This window comes from Pinus tabuliformis, chromosome 4_1 (genome assembly GCF_031772625.1).
Source record: "Pinus tabuliformis cultivar Carrire ecotype Pingquan chromosome 4_1, CPIR1, whole genome shotgun sequence".
In the NCBI taxonomy this organism is placed as follows: domain Eukaryota; kingdom Viridiplantae; phylum Streptophyta; class Pinopsida; order Pinales; family Pinaceae; genus Pinus; species Pinus tabuliformis.
In genome coordinates, this window is record NC_142303.1 from 477,087,216 (window position 1) to 477,111,027 (window position 23,812).

Here is a 23,812-nt window from a genome sequence, read left to right on the forward strand (position 1 = left end):
ATTTCTCGATGCCATGAATGCAATGGCACTGTCCGTTTCTCCATCATAGTTCTACATTTTTCAACCATTTTTCAGTATGGAGGTATAAAACTCCTTTGTTGTAACTGATGCTTGTACTCTTCTTTCTCATGCCACTTAATGAATGAAGGCCTCCCCATTGATCGAGCAGGGCTCGGAGATGTAGTCCAAGTCGGACGAACTCTGTTATCAAGTCTTGTTGTCTTCTTTCATGCTTTATGTGTTTCTCCTCTTCTCTCATGTGCACATTAAATTTCTATGTTAAGCTACAATTTATGCATGTAATTCTTTAATGCATCTATAAGCAAAAGATCTTGGATCAAGTGGTATGAGAGCAAGTCTTTTTAGATGTGAATTGCATGTTTGTATGCTAACAAGAAACAGGATCCGAAGAGGCAAAGGGAAACTCAAGTCTTTCAATCTTGAAGTGGGGCGTGCACATTGAAGGAGAAACATGGCAGATGAAGAGGCTCGTCATGAAGAGGAGCTCAATTTCTGCAAAACCTTCTATGAAATGGCAGAAAATGTAAGTAAGTTGCTTTCAAGACTGGAGAAAGTAGAAGGGAAAAAGACAGAAGAAGTAGGTTCATTGCATGGAAATGGTGAAGAAGAACCCCCTTATTCTCCTTCCACGAGTGAAAGCTCTTCTTCCTATCATCATCGTCATCGTAGAAATTCAAAGGATACATCTAAGAAACATTTCTTTAAATTAGATGTCAAATTTGAACTTCCCATGTATAACGGTGAAAGTAATGCAAAAAAGCTTAATAATTGGATTAGGCAGATTGATATCTACTGCAGGGTTTAGCAAATTGAAGAGGATGAAGCAAAGATTTAGTTGGCCTCTCTTCAATTGAGTGGCACCGCGCTCATCTGGTGGGAGAGCAAATTGCGAAGCAGTAAAAGTGTGGGTAATCTTCTTTCCTCATGGCCTAGTTTCATTTCTGCATTAAAGGAACAATTTTATCCCTTGGGTTATAAGAAAAAATCCTTAATGGATTGGTAATACTTAAGGCAAGGCAGAGGTCAGGATGTTCAAAGCTTTACCGAGGAGTTTAGAAAATAAGAACTTAATTTGGGCATTGCACTTGATTCACCTGAAGTAGTAATTAAGTATATTGGATCATTACATAGTTACCTTAGACATTCATTATTATTGTTTGAACCTACTACCATTGACTCGGCTAGTGTAAAGGCCATTCATCTGGAAAATAGGGGAACACCTGAACAGGATGACCACCCAAAGAGAGCCGCAGTAGCCAAGAGAAGGGGAGCAAAGCCCTCTTGTACACATTATGAGAAAGAGGGGCATGATGAAGAAAATTGTTGGAAGTTGCACCCTGAGCTGAGACTTGAAAGGAATGACAAAAAGGGGAAGTAAAAGGTCGTCACCACTGTGCAACAAAACCAAGATTCTAAGTCAGAGGAAGATGAAAAGGCTACAGCTGCAGGATTTGCACGAGGTAGTTCCATTGACTTGGGGTCTGATTCTGGCAATGAAACGAAGTTTGCAACCCTTGGGATCGCGGTAGGAAGACCCATAGATTTCGGGTCTGATTCTGGCCATGAATCAAGGATTTCAAGAGACATAATGAAAAGGGCACTCCTCGCAACAGGACTCCGAGAACTTGAAGAGATTAACCACCGCATCCAAGCAGAGAATGCTGAGCTAAGGAGGCTTCTACAGGAGGCAAGGGAAGAAAAACAAAGATTACTATGCCAGTTGCAAGCCAAGGATGATGCCTTGGTAAAGCTACAACATCACTATCCGGAGGTAAAAAGCAATTCCTCGATTTCATATGATTTTCATGATGATGAATTCGCTGCTTTTGAAAAACATACTACAGGGATTGGATCCAAACTGTAGAAAAAGATGGGGTATCAAGGAAAGGGCCTCGAGATCAAAGGCCAAGGCATCGTAAACCCCATCAAAGTCGAGGAATTGCCATGTCGTGCAGGACTTAGATACACCAGAAAGGAAATGGTAGAAAGCTCCAATACAACTAGTAACCAACCAACGACAGATGATGAAATTCCCTCCTCACAGTCCAGCGATAGTGGGGGCCCCATAAACACTTATCGGAGGAACACCAAGGGAAAGTGCCCCAAGGCAACCCCAAAAATTTGGAGGAAAAAGAATCGTTGTAGTCATTGCAACAAAGAGGGACACCAACAAACCGCATGTCCAATGCTCCATGCTCTGTAAACATCACTGGAGAAGCCAGAAGGTGAACATGTTTAGCAAATGAAACCTCCCCATTCACGGTGGTCTACTTTGTTAAGTTGGTTTTTCTAAGGTAGTAGCTTGTTATGGCCACCATTGTAAATCATACATTGTAAGTAAATGTAAAAGTGATGGTGTGTTTCATATCACTTCAAACCGCAACAATGATATTTTGGCCTTTCTTTACTAGTAGTTGAGGTATTGATTACTTTTTATGTAATCCTTGGCCAAGGAGTGTGTGCTATAAACTCTTGGCAAGGAAGGGTTGTTAAGTCATGTGTGGTGTGCATGATTGCAAAAACATGCACTAGTTTTGCATGCAGAGGATCGAAAGTGTGGGTTGAAAGGACACAAACAGTGTACTAAGTGTAAATGATTTCGGGGTCCAAAAGCTCCTCAATGGGGAGGATTGATCTAGGTGGATCTCCAGACACCAGTGGCATGGAAAAAGCTCAAAATTCAAAGTGGTGGAAAGACAATGAACTTGACATCAGATCGAAGTGCTCGTCGCCCTGATTCCAATGATGCGAACGACACTCCAATCCGAGTCTAGATGAAGGAGATAGAGGCAGTCAAAGTTGGGTTGAATTTTTGATGACTAGGCAGGATTAATGAAGGAACAATTTGGAATTTTCCAACAGATGTAATCCTTCCAACTTTGGCCAGATTTCGGGCGAAATCGTTTCCTGGTTAAAACGACTCCTTCGGTCAAAAATCTGATTTTTCAAAAATGGCATATTGTTTTTATTAAAACAAAAAATATATATAAAAAGGGGGTGGTGGGCCACCAACCCCGCCACCCCAAAATGAAACCACAGGGAACATAAACACAAACAATGCGGAGTTGGGTTGGCTGTCCCTTGGGGCACAGACCCAACCCGAAACAAGCCAACCACCACCATTTATTACAAGAGGCCTGTAGAGGTAGGTATGGGGGACAGGCCGCCCAAGGCGGGCCCAACCCAACCATAATGTAAAAAAAGGAGTTTGGTTAAAATTAAAAAAAAAGATTCGATGTATAAGAAAAGGAGGAGGCGGGGTTTGACCGCCCAACCTCCTCCATATTAACCGGATCCCTAACCAACTCAGCCAACCACCAAATTGGGAAAATTTGTCACCATTATTTTATTTAAACACAATTTTTCAGTGCGCCCAGGCAGAGAGGAGGCAGTGCATGGAGTTCAAAGCAGAATTTTGCAGGAAGGCCGAAATTTCACTTTGTTAGATTTTGACAAATTTTATATGGTTTTAGCATTTCTTGACGCCATGAACGCAATGAAGTTGTCCATTTCTCCATCAGAGTTCTGCATTTTTCAGCCATTTTTCAATATGGAGGTATAAAACTCATTTGTTGTAACTGATGCTTGTACTCTTCTTTCTCATGCCACTTAATGAATGAAGACCTCCCCATTGATTGAGCAGGGCCCGGAGACGTATTCCAAGTCAGACGAACTTTGTTATCAAGTATTATTGTCTTATCTCATGTGTTATGTGTTCCCCTCTTCTCTCATGTGCACAATAAATTTATATATTAAGCTACAATTTATGCATGTAATTCTTTAATGCATCTATAAGCAAAAGATCTTGGATCATTAGGGCAACACCTTGCTTTTGGTTCATCTTCTTGGCCACTTGGATCATGTAAATTGATTGAAAACTCAAATGCAATCCCATCATCATACCCCCTTACTTTTGTTTGCACCCTTTCCATTTCCTTTGAATGTTTCCTTTCTTCCCAAGGCTCTAATGGAAATTTGCCTTCCTGTAGCACTCTGTTAGCTTTTGTAGCAGTTTCTTGGCCTTCCTGTAGTGCTACTGGATCTTCCTGTAGCAATCCAGAGAGGGGATGAAATTTGATTTGGGGGATATTGGGATGATGGAGAGTGGTGAGTACATGAGATGCATGCAACCTGAATCTTGTAGAAACTAAATTTTGCATGCCAAGAGGTGGTGGGTCCACCTTTTATTTCTTTTTTTTTCTTTTTCTTTTTCCCATTATTTTTTCTCTTTTTTCAACTTTTCTCTATTTTTTTCATTGCATGCAAAATAAACTCAAAGTGCTTTGAGTTAACTGAGTTGGCCCTCACCTACCCCTTCACACTCCTTGTCTTCCATCATGATTAAATGGTTACACCCCACTTTCTCAAGTCCTCTTCACTTTTGTCTTGTTCTCTCCCTTATGTGCAGGTGTCTTAGTGGAAAAGTGAATTTAGTTTCTAGATAAGGTCGAGGTTTCTCTGCTACTAATCTTGGCTATAAAAACCTTTTTCCTTCATACACTTGCAATATTTTTCAAGCTAAAATAAGTTCATAGGAAAGGTTTAAAGGATTACATACCTGAGCCATACCCTTGATGTGTTTTTGCAGGTGATATTGAGGCTACTAATATGAATTTTGAAGTTGCCTTGGGTGGTCCTAAAGTTGCTACTAATGATCTTGAAGTTGCATCTAATAATCTGTTGGAGGTCTTATCACTGATAGCCTTGAATCTGGAGGTCTCCTAGGTTTTTTTATTGTGTTGTTGCTTCTTCACATCCTTGGCTAAAATGTTGTTGTTGAGCTTCATAACATGATGATTTCGGAGGTGTTGACTTCCTTTGTTTGTTGATGCATAGGTCTTCATAGCATTATGCTTTTTTTAACTGATGAAATCTTTTTTTTGTGCAAGCCTCTTTCTGGTGTTCAAACTGTTGTTGTTTGAGTTGATGGATGCCCTTACATCTACTCTTCATGGATGGTTTGGCCCTTCTAAGATTCAGGAACAACCTCATAATGCCTCGAGGTGGTTGGATCTTCTATTTTGGAGTTGCAAAAATTGGTTGAAGATATTGTTGGAACTGTGCAGGCTGCTACAAGAGGAATCATCTTCCTTTAGTAATCATTTAATTCCTCTTTGAGGCCTTATTATTGCATGTGGGACTGATGGAAAGTCACAGGAGGTATAAGGACATGCTTAAAATCATCAAGAGGTGGTGTAGGTGGTGGAAAAGTTGATGACAAAGCTTTTTCTGATTTATTTTTTTCATGTAAGGTAGAGTGGAATTTGAAGAGGAATTTTGGGTAGATGGAGTGGATGAGTGATGAAAGTGGTGTTAGGGGACCTCTCTCAACCTTCCCTAAAGAAGGCATGACATTTTTACCCCTTTCTCCAATCGGATCGCCTCATGTAGTTTCTTATCGGCCATCTTATAGTGCTACATGATCTTCCTGAAGTAATTCATGACAACCTCTTGTAGCATACTTGTTTTTTCCATATATCCCAAACAGTAAATTGGATTGAGCTGAATTTTTTTGAGCATGTTTCCATCATCCTTATTCACCTCCCCATAAAAAATCTTGGCCAACAGATGCACAAATCTCAAGAAAAAATAAAAATGGTTGTAGGTGATGGAAGTCGATTTCTTGAAAAGTGTTCACTGGAATTTTCTGAAATTGCTTGAGAATGTTACCATCATCCATATGCATCTCCCCATGAAACAACTCGGCCAATGGATGCATGAATATTGAGAAAAATTAAAAATGGTTGTAGGTGATGGAGGTCAATTTCTGGAAAAGTATGCACTGGAATTTGCTGAAATTGTCTAAGCATGTTATCATCATCCATATGCATCTCCCCCTGAAACATAATGGAGAATGGATGCACGGTTTTCAAGATATGACAAATAATTTTATGCTCTGTGTATTTTGGCTTCTTGTAGCAAAACAGAGCCCTCTTGTAGCATTTTAGGACAGTGAGGAAAATGAATGGGAAAAGCTTGGGAATGATGGGTGGATGGTGGAAATAGATGAGGGTGATGGATTTGCATGGCCTTGGTCCTTCTGGAGCATCTGAGAAAAGGAGGAGAAAATCTAAGTTTGACTTCTTTTGACTAGAATTTTGACCAACTTTTTCTTTTGGTGCTAAAGTGTTCTTGTTGCTTGCAAAGGTTGGAGAGCACCTACATTCATCAGAGAGAGATACATGGGGCAAAGAATTATTTCTTTTCATTTTTTTTTTTTTTTTCTTTTAGGCCTACCAGCTGCCTCAATTAAGTTTTCAACTAGTAGGTCTACCTAGGCGCCTCAAAGGAGGTTTTCACCTAGGATCGTTTTTCTTTCTTTCTCTTTTTTCTCTTTTTTCCAACCCATTGACCGCCTCATGGAGGTTTTCAATCAATGAGTCAATCTCAGGCACCTCAAAGGATTTTTTCACCTGAGATTTTATTTTTTTCTCTTATTTTTCATTTTTTTCCTATCCTACTCTACTTGAAAAAAACAAAATAATTTTCAAGTCTAGGAATACTTCCAATAGAACCACTTGCATAACTGGATGACAAATAAAATCATGTGTAGGCTCGAAACATATTCTTTGACATGTACGTGAATGTAAGAGACCAAATATTTTGACTGATATGAGATCAGGAATTGTTGAAGAAGAGTGTGTTGTTGCAACTTAATGATTGTCTGGAACCATATTTCAATATAGTTGTGATGCCCCTGATCCACTTGCTGATTTGGATCATCTTGGATGTCTTCTTCTACCATGACATTCAAATCTTCCTCTTTTTGCAGATTATTCTCTTGAACACATGGAGGATCTGATGGTAAACATGAGGCAACTTTCTAAATATTTGATTCTGATGTTTGCTCTTCATCAAGTGTAGCCCCTGATTCTTTGGTCTTCTCATTTAAATCTTCTTTTCTTGTATGTTTTCCTTAAATGGCACCAAGAGAATCTTTTTTTTGCAATACTCTTCCTGAGCTAAGATGAATACCATTGAGATCAAGAGGATATGTTTGGAATTGTTGTACCTCAGCATTGTAAGTGGGCTGAGCTACTTCCTTGTGTGGGTTTGGAAATGGTGGTACAGGTAGTTGAGTGGGAGTGGATCTTTGAGATGGATGTGGTTGGGGTTGTGGTTGTGGTGGAGGTGGATGGTAGGGATAACCTGGAGTTGGGTATGGGGGGGATATTGAGGAAAATATTCAAGATATTATGGATTTTTCTCATAAGTTCCTTGCTAACCTTGTTTCCAAGGTTGGTTTTGGGGTTGAGATGGTCAAAGTTTCCAAGGAAAGGGTGTGTTCCAATTACTTTGAGATGGATGTGCATAATCTTGAAATTGTGAGTTAGGCTCTTACATCATACTAGGTTGACTAGGCTATCATGCTCCTCTTGGAGCTACATAACTTAGTTTCTTTGGGGATTGGCTTGCTCCATTGTCCTCATGGTAAACTTCCTTCAACCTTGGTAATGATGGGAAATATTTAATAGCAGTTGATTCTGCATGGACAACAAAAATATCAACGTCTTCTTTTTCTTCATCTTGCATTCTTAATATCTCTACTTGTTTGCTTATATTGCTAAGAATTTATGCTTTAAATTCATCAAACAAATTCCCAAGTTTAGCTTGATTACCGATCTTGATGTTGATTTACTTACTCTTGCCCTTCCTCTTAATATGTGTTTGCATGTTTCACAAATTCTTCAAATGATAATCGGTATACATCACCTCTACTTATGAGATCAAGCAGATCAATCCACTCATCCCTAATTGTTCTAAGTAAGAGGGTTTTCACTGTGTCAAATCCTAAATGATGTAATTTTTCCCTCTTAACATTATACATGAACCTCTCTATTAGATTCTCAAGGCTCTAATTTTCATTTTGATTCATTCTAAATATTTCTTCTTTAAGATCATGATCTTTATATTTTTCTAGAAATATCTTTTGCATATCATTCCATGATCTTATTGACTTAGTCCCTAAACTCGTGAACCATTTAAGAGCTCTATCCTTCAATGTTTTCAGAAACAATCTCAACTTTTGAGTGTTTAGTAAGTAACCATAAGATCTACAAAGTATTTCAAATTCAAAGAGAAAGGTTTCTGGGTCCTCTGACATTAGACCATGAAAGTTTGGAAGAAAAGATGGAGAGATGTTCTTCATGTGCACACTAACATCAGTATCTTTAATGGGAAATCCAAGAGGATCTTGCTCATTGTCATCATCTCCATCCATTTATCCTACCTTCTCCATCACCTCTTCTTCTTCTACCTACAAAAATGAATGGTGATGTGGCTCTTATTGCACCACGTGTTCAAATGGGGGGGCGGGGGGGGGTTTGGTGTTGGAGAAATTTTTTATTTTTTATGACTAAAGGAAAACACTAATGCAGTGCACTTTTTTGTTTTTGAAATGAAAGATGCCTAATGCAAATTTTGTGTATTTTTGCATAAAGTAAAAGAAATGAATCAACTATGGAATAAAACAATGCATACTTTGACACCTCACCGAAAACGGTTCAAAAAAGTGATGAGCCTTAGTATTGCAACAATAATGTTGCAACTCCCCAGGCTACCAAATTTAATTATCAACTCGAAGTTTGTACAAACTTAAGAGGTATCAACACTATATGTGCAACATACAATGTGCCTTTCCTTCGCTGCCATGATGTAATGGAGTGAATGTAATGAAATCAAATCCTAAACTAATTGCATAAATGGAAATGTTACTTTGAAAAGAAATTAATCCTAGGCAAGAACAACAAATTTTATTTGAAATCCTAAGAGCATGAATTCAAATAAATAGGCCTAATCGGCATTGTAAAAAGGCATGTCCTAATTGGTCTTTATTTTTCCTCAACCATTGATTTTGAGCTTCGGTGTCATCATTCAAGCCTAAGAGACAAAAACGAAGTTTTTTGAGCAAATATGGGCAAGTATATACATGCTAGAAGAGTGCTACAGGAAATTATAGGTGTTGATATAGGAAGTTACAGGCTGCTACAGGAAGTTACAAGATTTGCTACATGAATATATAATTCACTAAATTACCAAGCAAATCAAATCCAAGTTGGATGGAACAAATTTTTGTATTGAATAGGGTGTCTTAGGTCTCCATTACAAGCGGAATCACTCAAAAATATGCCTATTAACACATGCTAAAAAAAGCAAAAAATTACTAGTCTAAAATCTAGAATGTTGAGAACTAGTGAGCTAGTTAATCTATCAAATGCCTAATTTAATCAAGTGAAAATTCCATGGGGTGAATTTTGTTATTAACTTGAATGTTTTTGTGATCTAATGCAAGTGGAATCACCTCAATTGAACATCATTAGCATATTCTAAAAAATAGCAGAAAATTACTACTATTTGCCACAAGGGACTTCCAAAAATTTAGATTTGGGAATAAGCAAACTAATCCAAGTAGCTCAATTCTTACTATGACCTTCCAAATATGTTCCAAGGATGAAATCGTTCTTGTGATCCTATAAAATAACTTACTTCAACCATTTAACCCAATCCTACAACAAGAAATCATAAATACTAAATGCAGAAATAGGAACAAAAACAAGAACAGAAGATGCATGTGAGTCAGGAGTGAAAAGAAGAAAAGTAAAGTATACAAAAGGGCTCTGAGGCTCCTAGGATGGGAAAGCCCAAGGAAACTCAGAATCCTAAGAAGAATACCAATATTTAGAAGCTGAAAATGGTACCAAACTTCATTATTTCCATCAATGCAATTACATCCCTACAAGAAATGAAAGTGGAGCTGCAAAAATACAAGTTTTCTCCATAAGAGTACTAAGAAAAACCAAACCCTAGAGGAAAATTCGAAATGGTACTTATAAAAAATGATTAAGAAGCATTCTCCATGAAAGGAGGAAGCTTTCCCCTCCAAAATCCCTCAAATATTGGATCTAATTCCTCACACTAGGAATCTGCATTAAATGACAGGGAACACATTCCTAGATTTTCTAAATCATTGGAGCTCGAGAATTTGTGCATGATTTCAGGATATCTTGTTGATTCATTATCCAATATTGATCCTCCTGTAGTAGGGAGAAAGTCCCTAAATTATCTCCTCCTCCAAATCTTCATAATTTTCCCAATATTCTCGCAATATTTTACAAAAATAAATAATATTAGGCATAAATATGAAATCATCTCTAAACCTTCCTAATGAACATATTAAAGCTAAAAAAACATTATTAAGCGTAGAAGGAGAGGTTTAATATACTTTTCATGTGCCTGAGAAAGGTTAGATGGGCCTTAATTTGTGTCTAATTTGGAGTCCCATCAGCGACACCGGCATCAAAGACAACATACAGGATGAACACACCAGAGTTAGTAGAGTTGAAATTGCAGTTGAAGGAAATGCTTGACAAGGGATATATTAGGTCAAGTGTATCGTCTTGGGGTGAGAAAGTGTTGTTTGTGAAGAATAAGGATGGTACTCTCAGGTTATGCATTTATTACAGGCAGTTGAACAAGGTGATCATCAAGAACAGGTATCTATTGTCAAGGATTGATGACTTGTTCGACCAACTGAAGGGAGTAGTAGTGTTCTCAAAGATTGACTTGAGATCCGGATAACATCAGATATGCATTAAAGAAGAGGAAATATAGAAAACTGCTTTCTGAAATAGGTATGGGAATTATGAGTTTGTTGTAGTTCCATTTGGTTTGACTAATGGTCCAGCAATCTTTATGTGCTTGATGAATAGTGTGTTGCATCCTTATCTGGACAAGTTTCTTATTATGTTTACTAATGACATCTTGATATATTTTAAAAATGAGGAAGATCATGCCGAGCACTTAGCAGCAGTATTGATATTGCTAAGAGAGCATCAATTATATGCTACTCTTAGTAAATGCAGTTTCTTTTAAACAGAGGTACATTACTTGGGACATGTTGTTTCCAAGGAAGGTATAGCAGTGGATCCAAACAATATAAGAGCTATCATGGAATGGGAAACTCCTAGAAATGTGGATGAGGTAAGATCATTTATGGGGCTAGTAGGTTAGAGGTTCATCAAGAACTTCTCTCGAATTTCATATCATATTACATCACTGCAGAGACATGGTAAGAAATATTAATGGATAAAGGAATGTGCAGCAAGTTTTGAGCAGTTGAAGCAGTTATTGACAAATTCTCCAATGCTAAAGATTGCAAATCTAGACAAAGAGTTTGTGGTGTGTACAAATGCCTGCAAGAGAGGAATTGGTGGAGTCCTGATGTAGGAAGGATAGATAGTATGTTATGAGTCACGAAATTGAATGAGCATGAGTAGAATTATCTGACACGTGATCTTGAGTTGGCAACAATCATCCATACATTGAAGATGTGGAGACATTATCTTCTTGGCAAGAGGTTTATATTGATGAGAGATCACAGTGGATTGAGATACTTGTTTGATCAACCAAATCTGAATTCCAAACAAGCTAGATGGTTGGCATTAGTGAGTTTGACTTTGAGATCAGCTACATCAAGGGTAAGGAGAATAGGGTTGCAAATGGTATTAGCATGAGAGTACATGTGAATCAAATAGTAGCTATGAGTTCTTATGTGACAGACTTATAGGATCAGATCTTGCAGGCGGGACAATAAGATGACAGGAACATGAGCTTATGCATAGGTTACAACAGGGTACAAGTGATCAGGATGTGGACTATCGTCTTACAGTAGATGGTTTGGTCAGATTTAGGGACAATATTTATGTATTGAATGACAGTGAACTCAAGAAGAATATCTTGCGAGAGTTTCATGTAAAACCATATTCAGGTCAACTAGGATACCAGAAGATATTGATAGTGGTGAAGAAGTTTTATCACTGGCCAACTTCGAAGAAAGAAGTGGTAGAGTTTGTGGCTAGATGAGCTGTCAGCAGGTGAAAGTAGAGTGTAAGCTTCCAGGAGGGTTTTTCAGGATTCTGATTCCATAATGGAAATGGGAGGTCATTTCCATAGATTTCATTATAGGTTTTCCGAGGACATCTTGACAACATGATTCTATCATGGTTGTGGTGGAAAGGTTGACAAAGGTAGCGCACTTCATTCCAGTGAAGTCTACATATTCATCTAATGATGTAGCACATGCCTTAATTAAATATGTAGTGAGGTTGCATGATGTTCCAAGGAATATTGTGTTAGACGGGGATGTTAATGTTAGTCTAGGTTGCCATTGATGTCAATATGGCACTAACCGAGATGGAAAATATTCTTGAGATTCCCGGTTCCAAATGGTGATGTCATAACTCTTGTTTGAAGAAGATGTCAAACAACTAATGAAGAAGTCTTGCCCGAACAAGTCCTTGAACTAACTATAATGTTGTTGAGTTCCAATCATGTGCCTTGATTGGTGATCTAGACCCTAGGTGCCAATATACAAGCCTTTGAAGTGGAGGACTATAAATGATGAAATCATACACGTGATAATGTCATACTCTTTAAAGAATGACCACACTTTGACATAATTGGAAGACTACTTTGGCGTCTTTGACAAATTAATGAAGGTTGCACTATGACATATTATTGCACTATCATTGGATACATGATGTTATACCTTCATCATGATGTTGGATACTATCATGATGACATTATTGGTGCAAAACAATGGAGAAGCCACGCTGTCCCAAAACATCCCTCATACTATTCCAAATATTTTATGCACAAAAATTTAAGGACAGTCACAAAGAAAATCAATTTTCTCCACCTTAGAGGCAGAACCTCACCATGAGACCTACACCATCTTGAAGAGCATAATTTTATCTTTCCAATGAGCTATTATTCAGCCCAAATCTCCAAGCGGTTTGAAAGTTATTAATTTTTTAAGTTAAAATTAACTTTCTGCCAGTAAGCCAACCTATGCCTAAACAAAATTCATGTAGGCTTAAACTAAAAGACGTGTCTGTTCATTTCATGCATAAAAACTATATATATAGGAGGTCCTCGTTGGATTTAGAAGGCAGAATTGTTCGAATGAATAAATGAAGAAGAAGAAGAAGAAAAAAACTCATGTATAAAGTGCGGAATATCTTTGTGGAGCATGCGAACTTCTGTGGGTAGCTTAGGGATTCTCCAATTCAGAATTATTGCTGAATGTTTATAATTGTCATAGTCCCTTTCCTTACAATTATATGACTACGGATTAGGGCTTGTGTTGACACCTAATCCTCAAGATTGGGTGAATATAATTTAAATAGATAAATAAGTAATATGAACAGTCATCGGGAGATGAAGTGAACAGTCTCTCCCTCATGTATATAATGAAGACCTACCTGAAGGAATAATACACACAAACCAATTTTGGTTGAGGAGTTACTACCTGGTCTTACATGGTATCAAAGCCAGCTTTATTTTCAGTATTGCTACCCTTGTAACTCCCTTTTCTGCCTGGCCTATTTTCTGCCCATATTGCAGAACTGACCTCCCTGACCTAGTAGCAGCATTTTTCTGAACGTTGTATACACATTGGTCCTGTAATCTGACATTCGAGAAGCATTTTCTATGTTTTTCTGAACATTGAATACACGTTGGTCCTGTAATCTGACATTTGAAAAGTGTTCTCTGCGTTTTTCTAAACGTTGAATACACGTTGGTCCTGTAATCTGTCATTGGCATGTTTCATGTTGATCTTGGTGTCTCCATTTACGTTTTGAAGGTGAAATGGTTCCCAAATTACGACGCCACTGCTGGTAGGACCTTGAATGACCTTGAAGGCCTCTCCACTGATTCCCATGATGATGAGGAACTGGTGATCCTCTGGTTCTCTATCCATTGCTTTACTTTACTTTGAAAATTGATAGCATAAACACATTGTTGTTTTTCTACCAAATGTGGCGCACCTGCTCCTATTGAATTACTAGTATTGCCCACCGGCCTATACCTATATATATAGATGAGATAATTTAATGGTGTGAGAAGGTAATGGTCAAGCTGGGAATGTGAACAGAAATGGCATCTTCACGATGCTTCATGTGAGGTTAAACTCTTTCATTACTTCCTTGTACTTGACAGTGTCTCGAATGTCGATATTAGCAGCAAAAGGCAGAGTCATCACTACAGGGTCAAGATTCAAAACATATCCTCATATTTCTGATGTCTTTGTGTGAGCAATAAGTCGATGCAACAGTGTTGTCTTGCCACTGGTGCGCGTCCATTCCAACCACAATGACGACAACCAGCTTCCTTTTGATGTGACCTACTATGGTGTGCTTGACTATGGACACCATTCAAAGTCTTCAATTTTGAGGGCAGTGTGGTATGCATACAGCCGTGAATGCTATTGCATCTGACTTCACAATAGAGTGGCGCAGTGGAAGAGTTGAACGTTGCTCCAATTAACGTATATGAACACTGCTCCAAATACACAGTCCAGAAGCTGTTCACATATATACGAAGTCCAGAAGCTGAGTTTGAAGACTCGCTCAAAAGTCCAGAAGCTGAGTTTGAAGACTTATATAATAACTTATATATTATTTCTCTTGAATTGCAACCATATTGTAATACAAAAAAAAAAATTGTGATAGTCTATATGCATAGAATATAGTTTTGATCTTTGTATATTAAATGAAGAAGGAAGAATAAGGCTATAGTATTTTGAAGCACATTTTCCCAGTAGAAGTATTTTTACAGTACACAGATTTTTTTTTCCAGCAGAAGTTTTTTTTACAGTATGCATTCAATCATATCTATTGTGGGAATAGTTCTCACTGGCAAGGAGAACTATCCTGAGTGGTCCCGGATGATAAAACACACCCTCATTTTCAATGAGTTGTGGAAAGGAGTGTGTGTCGGAGACGGAGACAATGAACCAGAACAGCCTACCTCAGACAAAGAGCTCGTCATTTTGGAAAACAAGAACAATAAAGCTTATGCATTAATCGCAGCATCTGTAAATGAAGAGGTGAGTCACCATATTTCGTCATTTTCAACTGCCTTTGAAGCCTTACAAAAGCTGAAAGAACTCTATGACTCACATTTTGCACTTGAAGTTGTTCAACTCATGATTAAACTCTTCACTCTTGAACTGCAAAATAATGATCCTCTTGCTCTTGCATCTGAAGTAAAGTCTATATTGCATGATATCAAATCCACTAAGGTTGAATTGGATATTCCTCTTATTGCTTTTCTCAAGGCATTTTATCCTACTTACTCCAATTATCTTGAGTCATTGCAAGCAAATGGAAATCTCAAAGATATCACCTTTGACTCTCTTGTGAAAAAGTTTGTTGAAAGAGAGAAAGCTTTTGGAAAGAAGACAGCCCCTAAATCTTCTGAAGAGGCTGTGTGCCTTGCTCATAAAGAAAAGCATCCTACTCAAGATTCTTCAAGAGGAAGAGGTGGTCGAAGAGGAAGAGGAAGATATTTCAGAGGCAGGGGGGGCAGACACTCTCAAGGAGAAAAGGCAGATTTGCACCGCATACGCTGCAAAAGAAATGGATCACATGATGCCTCTACATGCAAACTACCATGGGACAAAATTGAGCAGCGAAGAAACCAATAGAAAGGTAAAAATGATGATACAGACAAAGGTAAAGCACCTGAATCCGCTCACTATGTTGTGGCACAATGTAACATTGGAGTAAATGAAGATTTATTTAATGCTTCACTTGCTTCTTGGAAAAATGGTTGGTTGTTTGATTCAGGAGCAAGCTGCCACATGACTCATAGAAAATATTTTTTTGAAGAATTTACTGACAATGTTGATGGAGCAGTATACTTTGCAGATCAATCAAAAATCAAGCCATCAGGGCTTGGCACAATCAGGCTTAAACTCCCTGGTCTTCCAGACTTTCTTCTACATCATGTTCTATATCTCCCACAGCTCAAGAGAAACTTGCTATCTTTGGTCCACATCCGCCAGCAAGGTCACTCCATTCATATGTTTGATGGCAAGCTTGAGGTAAGAAAAGCATCTGACCACTCACTTGTCATGAGGGGAATAGAAGAAGAAAGGCTTCTAAAGCTGCAAGGAACCTCTGCTCGTGCACAACATTTCTCATACAATTCTTATCATGAAGAAGGTACACTTCCATCAAGTTTATTATGGCATGCTAGATTTGGACATTTGAACTATGACAGCCTCCGCTTGTTGAAGAAAAATGGTGTTGTTGGTTTGCCTACAATTCTTAGGAAATTTAAGCAATGTGATGCTTGTATTCTAGGAAAGCATAGCAAACAGTGTTTTCATGATTCACATTCAAGAGCAGATAGAAAACTCGAACTCATTCATTCAGATTTATGTGGTCCAATGCCTGTTCCTTCTGCAAATGGAAATAAATATATGATGACATTTATTGATGACTACACCAGAATGTGTTGGGTTTATTTATTGAATTTTCATAAATGGATTGAAAATGATGCACAATATCATATTGGGTCTATTCACACTAATAATGGAAAATAATACACATCAAATGAATTTGAAAACTATTTTCACCAACATGGGATCAAACATCAAACAATTGTGCCTTATAATCCCCAACAGAATGGTGTAGCTGAAAGAATGAATAGGACAATCTTAAATATGGTATGATCCATGCTCTTCTTCAAAAATGTAAAGATAATGTTTTGGGCTGACGTTGTTCTATGTGTTGCATATATAAAGAATAGATGTCCATCTAATGCTATTAGAAACAAGACTCCATATGAAATGTGGTATGGACATGTTCCTTTGGTAAAGCATCTCAGGGTCTTTGGTTCCACCTGTTATGCCTTGATACCAAAGGTACATAGAAACAAACTTGGTGCAAGAAGTCGTAAGTGTATCTTCCTAGGGTATTCAAACACCTCCAAAGCATACCGTCTCTATGATGAAGTAAATAAAAAGTTTGCTATATCTAGAGATGTAATTTTTCTTGAATCATCCAAAACTGACAATGTTGTTGAGCGGCAACTTGATCGCCTGGATAGATTCTCAAAAGCAAAATCATTTCAAGAATTTGATAATCATATTCCACATCTTGAAGGGGGGATTCCTATACTAGATTAACATGTGGAATCTTCTTCTGAATAACATTGTCCCCAGCATGAAACTCCAACAATGGATGATGCTTTAAGTGATGTGATTGACAGAATTGGGAGACTCAATCTTGATTCAGTCCCAACTCAATCAGCAGAGCAGCCTCGGCCATCTGAAAAAGGTTCTCCAAAGTGCCTAACAAAGACACTTGAAAGTGTTCATCCTTATGATGTTGGAAAGACGGGAACTAGAAATTCAAACCGGCAAAATGGAGGTGATGTGGATGACTCTAATTCACCTATTGATATGGATGTTTCTTATGATTGTGAATTGAACTTGTCTACAGATTTTGAACCAACTTCCTTCAAAGAAGCTGCTTCTCATGATGAATGGAAAGAAGTGATGCAAAAGGAGTATGATGCCCTCATAAAGAACGACACTTGGAAGCTGGTTGATCCTCCATTAGGAACCAAACCAATTGGCTGCAAGTGGATCTACAAGAACAAGTATAAATCTGATGGCTCACTTGACAAGCACAAAGCTAGGCTTGTGGCAAAAGGTTTTGCATAGAAGAAAGGGGTTGATTATGAGGAGACTTTTGCCCCCATAGCAAAATGGGCTACCATCTAGACACTCTTTGCCTAGCAGCTCAAAACGGTTGGAAAGTCCATCAAATGGATGTAAAAACTGCTTTCTTAAATGGAGATCTAAAAGAGAATGTTTTTATGTCTCAGCCTGAAGGCTTTTCTGTGAAAGGACATGAACATAAAGTATGCAAACTTGTGAAGTCCTTGTATGGCCTCAAACAAGCACCACTAGCCTCTTATGAAATACTAACTGAGCATCTTCTGAAACTCAATTTCAAACATTATGATCTTGATGATGCAACTTTATTTGTCAAGAAAGTTGGAAAAACAGTTGTATATCTTGTGGTATATATATATGATCTTTTGATGATAGGGAAAAATGAAAGCTACATTGCATCCATACAGAAGCAATTGGGGAAAAGTTTTGAAATGACTGATTTGGGCTATGTTCATTACTATCTTGGCATTGAAGTAACCCAACATCCGAAGTCCATATTTCTTTCTCAAAAGAAATACATTGGAGATCCGTTGAACAGGTTTGGCATGAGAGAATGCAATCCTCTTACTACTCCAATGGAACAAAACTTAAAGCTCACATCTATTGAAGGAAAAGAATTTGAGGATGCAACAAAGTATAGACAACTTGTAGGAAGTCTCAACTACCTAACTACTACCAGACTAGACATTTCATTTGCTGTTGGAATCCTCTCCAGGTTTATGCAAAAGCCTTGTGAGGGACATTGGTCTGCTGCAAAAAGAGTTCTAAGGTACATGAAGGGAACTCAAGACTTTGGAATCAAGTATACACAGGTGGACGACTTCAGCTTGATTGGATACTCTATTTCAGACTTCGATGGAGACAAAGAAACTGGGGTATCTACCTCAGGATATGCTATGAGTCTTGGATCAGAAGCTGTCTCCTGGGGATCACACAAACAATCAGTTCCAGCAGATTCCACAATAGAAGCAGAATACGTGGCAGCAGCTGAAGCAACAAAAGAAATTGTGTGGCTCAGGAAAATTCTTGAAGATTTGCAAGTAAAACAAGTACAATCAACTCCGCTCATGATTGATAATACCTCTACAATAAACTTGGCCAAGAACCCAAAGTTCCATGATCAAACGAAGCACATCAATACTAAATATCATCTGATTCGACATCATGTTGAGTCCAAAACAATCCATCTCTATCATTGTTCCGCTAATGAGAAAATTGCAAACATCTTCACCAAAGAGCTTGGAAGATAAAAGCTTGAACGATTCAGAATGATGCTTGGACTTACCAACATCCCTTCAGATTAAGGGGGGGAATGTTGACACCTAATCCTCAAGATTGGGTGAATATAATGTAAATAGATAAATAAGTAATATGAACAGTCATTGGGAGATGAAGTGAACAGTCTCTCCCTCATGTATATAATGAATACCTACCTAAAGGAATAATACACATGAATCAATTTCGGTTGAGGAGTTACTGTCTGGTCTGACAGCTTGTGGATTTGGTTATAACTTAATTTTAAAGATATTTCTTTCTATTGCACTACGAGTCTGTTTTATACCAATTTCGAAGGTGATCCGAATAGAAAATGGCATCAACCCATGATATTCATCCACCCATGTTATTCATCCACCCATGGAATTTACCCATGGTATTGTAAGTGGCATCCACCCATTGTATTTATCCACCCATGGTATTGTAAGTGACACCCCCCCATGGTATGCATTCACCCATGGTATTTTCCCATGGTATTGTGACATCCACCCATGGTATTGTAACTGAAAAATACTATAGGTAACAAGTCACATTTTGTAAAATGAAAGTTTGTCTACCACAATGTAGCTTTTACAGATATTCTCCATTTTAACAAAAGAAAATCTTTGTGGTTTTGTTTATTGGGCATTCTCCTCCTTTTCTTCTCACATTTCTATTTTTTAGATCTTGGGGGCCTCACACCAAGATCTAGATCAGTGGTATCAGAGAGGTTATGATTCCATGGGAATGAGGGTTTGATGCATATTTCAGTTTCAAATTTTGCAGGAATATTCAACAAACTTCAGACATGTGCTACATCTTCCACAAAGCATTTTCTTGGGCCAAGCGAGAAGAGTTTTTATTTTTTCATTTTTTTGCAAGAATGTTTTTGGGCGGTGAGTTTGCAGATCATATCTGAAATTTTTGGTGAAAATTTTACAAAAACAAATAACATATCTAGATTCCTTGCGAAAAATACTCAAATTAAAAAAAAAAAAAAAAAAAAAAACAATCGAATCCGAGTCTGAATGAGGGAGATATCTTTGATTTAAAATCAACGATGTTGCAGAAATGTTTCTGATGGCAATTTGTGGATGGAGGCTCTCCTATATTTTTTGCAATTTTGGTACAAAATTTCAGAAAAGTGATTATAGATCTGAGCTCCTCTCGAAAAATCTCTCAATTTCAAAAAAAAAAATGGGTCGAACCGGAATTCGAATGTGGGCGATATCGCTGATTTAAAATCAGCTATTTTTTCAAAAAATTTGTGAAAGTGGAAAAGTTGCAGCACGAATCTGAGATTGTAGAGTGTCTAGATAAGGATTTCCAACACATGGGAAGATGCAAAATGGTCCTTCTATTTCCAAAAATAGGTTATAATAAATATTCTAAGTTATATTGACCAAGTTATGTCCATTTTAATTCTAGAGCAGCATTCGAAGTGAATTCCCTTTGGAGACATGCCCTCCTAGCCCACTTTATTAGGCACCTACTTCACATTCATCAGTTTCATCATAGCAGCATTCGGCTTCGGTTCTTTGGAGACGTGCCATCCCACCCTAGGCTATGTAGGCACCTGCTACTTCATCAACAACCAACATCACGATTATGGGTCAACCGCACAAAATCCTTGTCATCGAAGTCCATTTGCTAGGTCGCACACTATTAGCATCATAGTTGGTCACAAGCATTACAGGGTATCTATATCCTCAAATCTTCGTTCATCATGGTTATGGGTCATCCATAAACCCACACTTCATCGAAGTCCATTTGTTAGGCCGCAGACTGTTAGTATCACAGTTGGTCACAAGCATTATAGGGTATCTCTATCCTCAGATCTTTGTTCATCATGGTTATGGGTTAACCACATAAAACCCTTCTCTTTAGTGGGTCTTCATTTTCAACAAAGGCTTCGCAGGAGGGAACTTCATGTGATGGGGACCATTTCTTCTTAAGGAGGGGGGAATGATCCGAATAGAAAATGGCATCAACCCATGGTATTCATCCACCCATGGAATTTACCCATGGTGTTGTAAGTGGAATCCACCCATGGTATTGTAAGTGACATCCACCCATGGTATTCATTCGCCCATGGTATTTTCCCATGGTATTGTGACATCCACCCATGGTATTCATTCACTGATGGAATTGAACCATGGTATTGTAACTGAAAAATACTATAAGTAACAAGTCACATTTTGTAAAAGGACAATTTGTCCGCCACAATGTAACTTTTACAGTTATTCTCCGTTTTAATAAAAAAAATCTTTGTGGTTTTGTTTATTGGGCATCCTCCTCTTTTTCTTCTGGCATTTCAATTTTTTAGATCTTGGGGGCCTCCCCATAAGATCAGGATCAAGAGGAGTAAAAGAATATGGATTGGGGCTTGGGCTCTCTGAACTGTGCTAGAGCGTTAAAACCTCGGACTGTGTTGAAGTATTGGATATGGATTGTGGACAATTTTGGAGAATTAGCCCTCGGACTATGTTGGATTGCAGATTTTGTATAATATTTTTTATGACGGTTGTGTGTTAGATAAACTTGGAAATTTGGATTAGTAAATTGGTGCAGCATGGTACCAGAATATTATTGCTGAAGTTTTGGTGCAGTAAGGACATTGGTCAAGTTGTGGTGTAGAAGTATTGGTGCAGTACTAAAATCTTAGAGCAGTGTTGAAGTCTTAGTGCAAGAACATTAGTGCAAAATTGATGAAGAAGTGTGGTGCAGAATAGATGTTGCAGTATGGTGTATAAATCCTTGAGTAGGAGTATTGGAACAATTTGAATAGTGGTCTAGTGCAATGTGGTGCAAGGACATTTGTAAAGAAGAAATTCCACAATCTAGTGTTGAAGTCTTGGTGCAGCAGTGGTCCAGTAGTCTTGAGATAATTTGGTGTTGAAATATTGGTGCAGTGCAAAAGTCATGGTGCAAACTTTGGTGTAGACCTTTGGAGGTAACTTGAAGTAATATTTGGGACTAACCTTGGACCAGATTTGAAGAAGGTGCAAAACTATTATTAAAGTTGGTGTAGAACTTCGTGCAGTTCATTGAAGACACACTAAAGTGTTGTATTGAAGATCATAATGCAGTGTTGATGTCATGATGAGGTAACTTGAAGAGATTGATTGGGTATTATGAAGAAAAGTGGTGACACTTTCTGTATGATAAGGTTGTCATTCATGATGTGGCGTAGAGACTAAGTGAAGGGATAACTAAAGATTGACAGGGCTCGATGAAGAATACTTTGGGAATCGTGAAACCAAACATATATTGACAAAGCGAAGCTATAGGATTTGTGTCCTTGGAGTTGGTACTCCTAAACTCAAGTTTGGTGCCTTGGATAAGATAGGGTCAAAGCCCTAGAGGTCGAAGCCTCACTAAATTTCAGTAGGTGCTTGGCACATCCTAGGTTGGAGCCCTACCTATATTGTACTTGATTCATTTTAAAGATTATATTAATAAAATCATTTATTTCTATTGTTCATTTTGTGGTCTAAATATAAGTGAACTAACTGGTGAAAGTAACAATTAAAAATAAATATTGATTCACCCCCCCTCTCAGTATTTCCAACAGTTAAGTTCACTTCGAAGTCTTGGAAGGAGATGTTTATAGGTTTGGGGATAGAGTTTTCCTTTAGCACTTCTTATCATCCACATACATTTGGACATACAGAGAGGGTCAACATGATATTTGAGGACATGTTGAGGATGTATGTGATGCAATAACAGAGGAGATGGGAGGAGTACCTTCCATTGGTTTAGTTTTCTTACAACAATGGTTATCAGGATTCACTGAAGATCAGTCTGTTCAAGGCATTGTATGGGCAGAGTTGTAATACTCCCATCAGTTGGAGTGATCCAATGAACAGGGTGTTGATAGGACCTGATATGTTGGAAGAGGTGGAACAAGAAATTCAGGTTATCAAGAAGAATCTAAAGGCAGCACAGGACATGCAAAAAATTTATGCAGATTAGAACGGGATGTTTAAGGAGTTTTAGGTTGGGGATCATGTGTACTTGCACATCAAACCCAAGAAGATATCCTTCAAGATTGGATCATGTGTGAAGTTGACAACTCTATTTTGTTGACCTTTCAAGATTCTTGAGAGGATTGGACCAGTGGCCCATCGACTTGCATTGCCTCCGACAATGAAAGTTTGTGATGTTTTTTACCTGTCCTTTCTTAAGAAGTATGTTAAAGATGTTGAACATGTGATTCACTAGTCTATATTGCAGGTGGGTCCAAATGGATAATTCCAGCCAAAAACTCAGTGTATTTTGTAGAGAAAGATGCTCATGCTCCAGAACTGAGTGATCAAGCAAGATAAAGTGAAGTGGAAGAACTTTGTGCCCGATGAAGCTACATGGGAGATGGTTGATCAGATGTGGGATATGTATCCTTCTGTATTAGCTGGTTGAGAAAATGTTTTTTTTATATATATTTATATGGACATAAATACCACCATGAGATATGTTATAAAGCTCCAATAAGCAGTATGGATGTCATGTCGTTATGATTTTCATTTTGTTATGTTGGTTATGTTGGTCATGTTGGTTTACCCTTCAACAGTTTGATCATTGTAAATACTGCATTGAGCCAAATTATAAAACTCCATGGGCAATATGTTTTTCTTTTCAACGGTCTTGTTTGTGGTAGGTGTCATTGAACACCAAGGATGGTGTTCCTCCAAGGGGGAGGGTTATGTAATAGCCTTGGTAAAAAATTCCATGTAATGCAATTAATAAAGGAAAAATAATAACCAAGGCCATGGGAAACGTATTCCAAGTTGAATGTTCAGAAAAAACATCCTAGTGTGGGTGTTCATTTGGTTTATTATGGATAAGGAAATTGGCAAAGGCAATGGCATGGCCTTTGGAAAGGAAAAAAGGCATTAATTGGAATTTTATTTATGAAAATAATGGAAATTAGGAGAAAAGTAAGGTAAAAGGTCACTGGTTGCAGGTGAGGAGGAAAATGAAGGAAAATAATTGAAATTGAAGAAA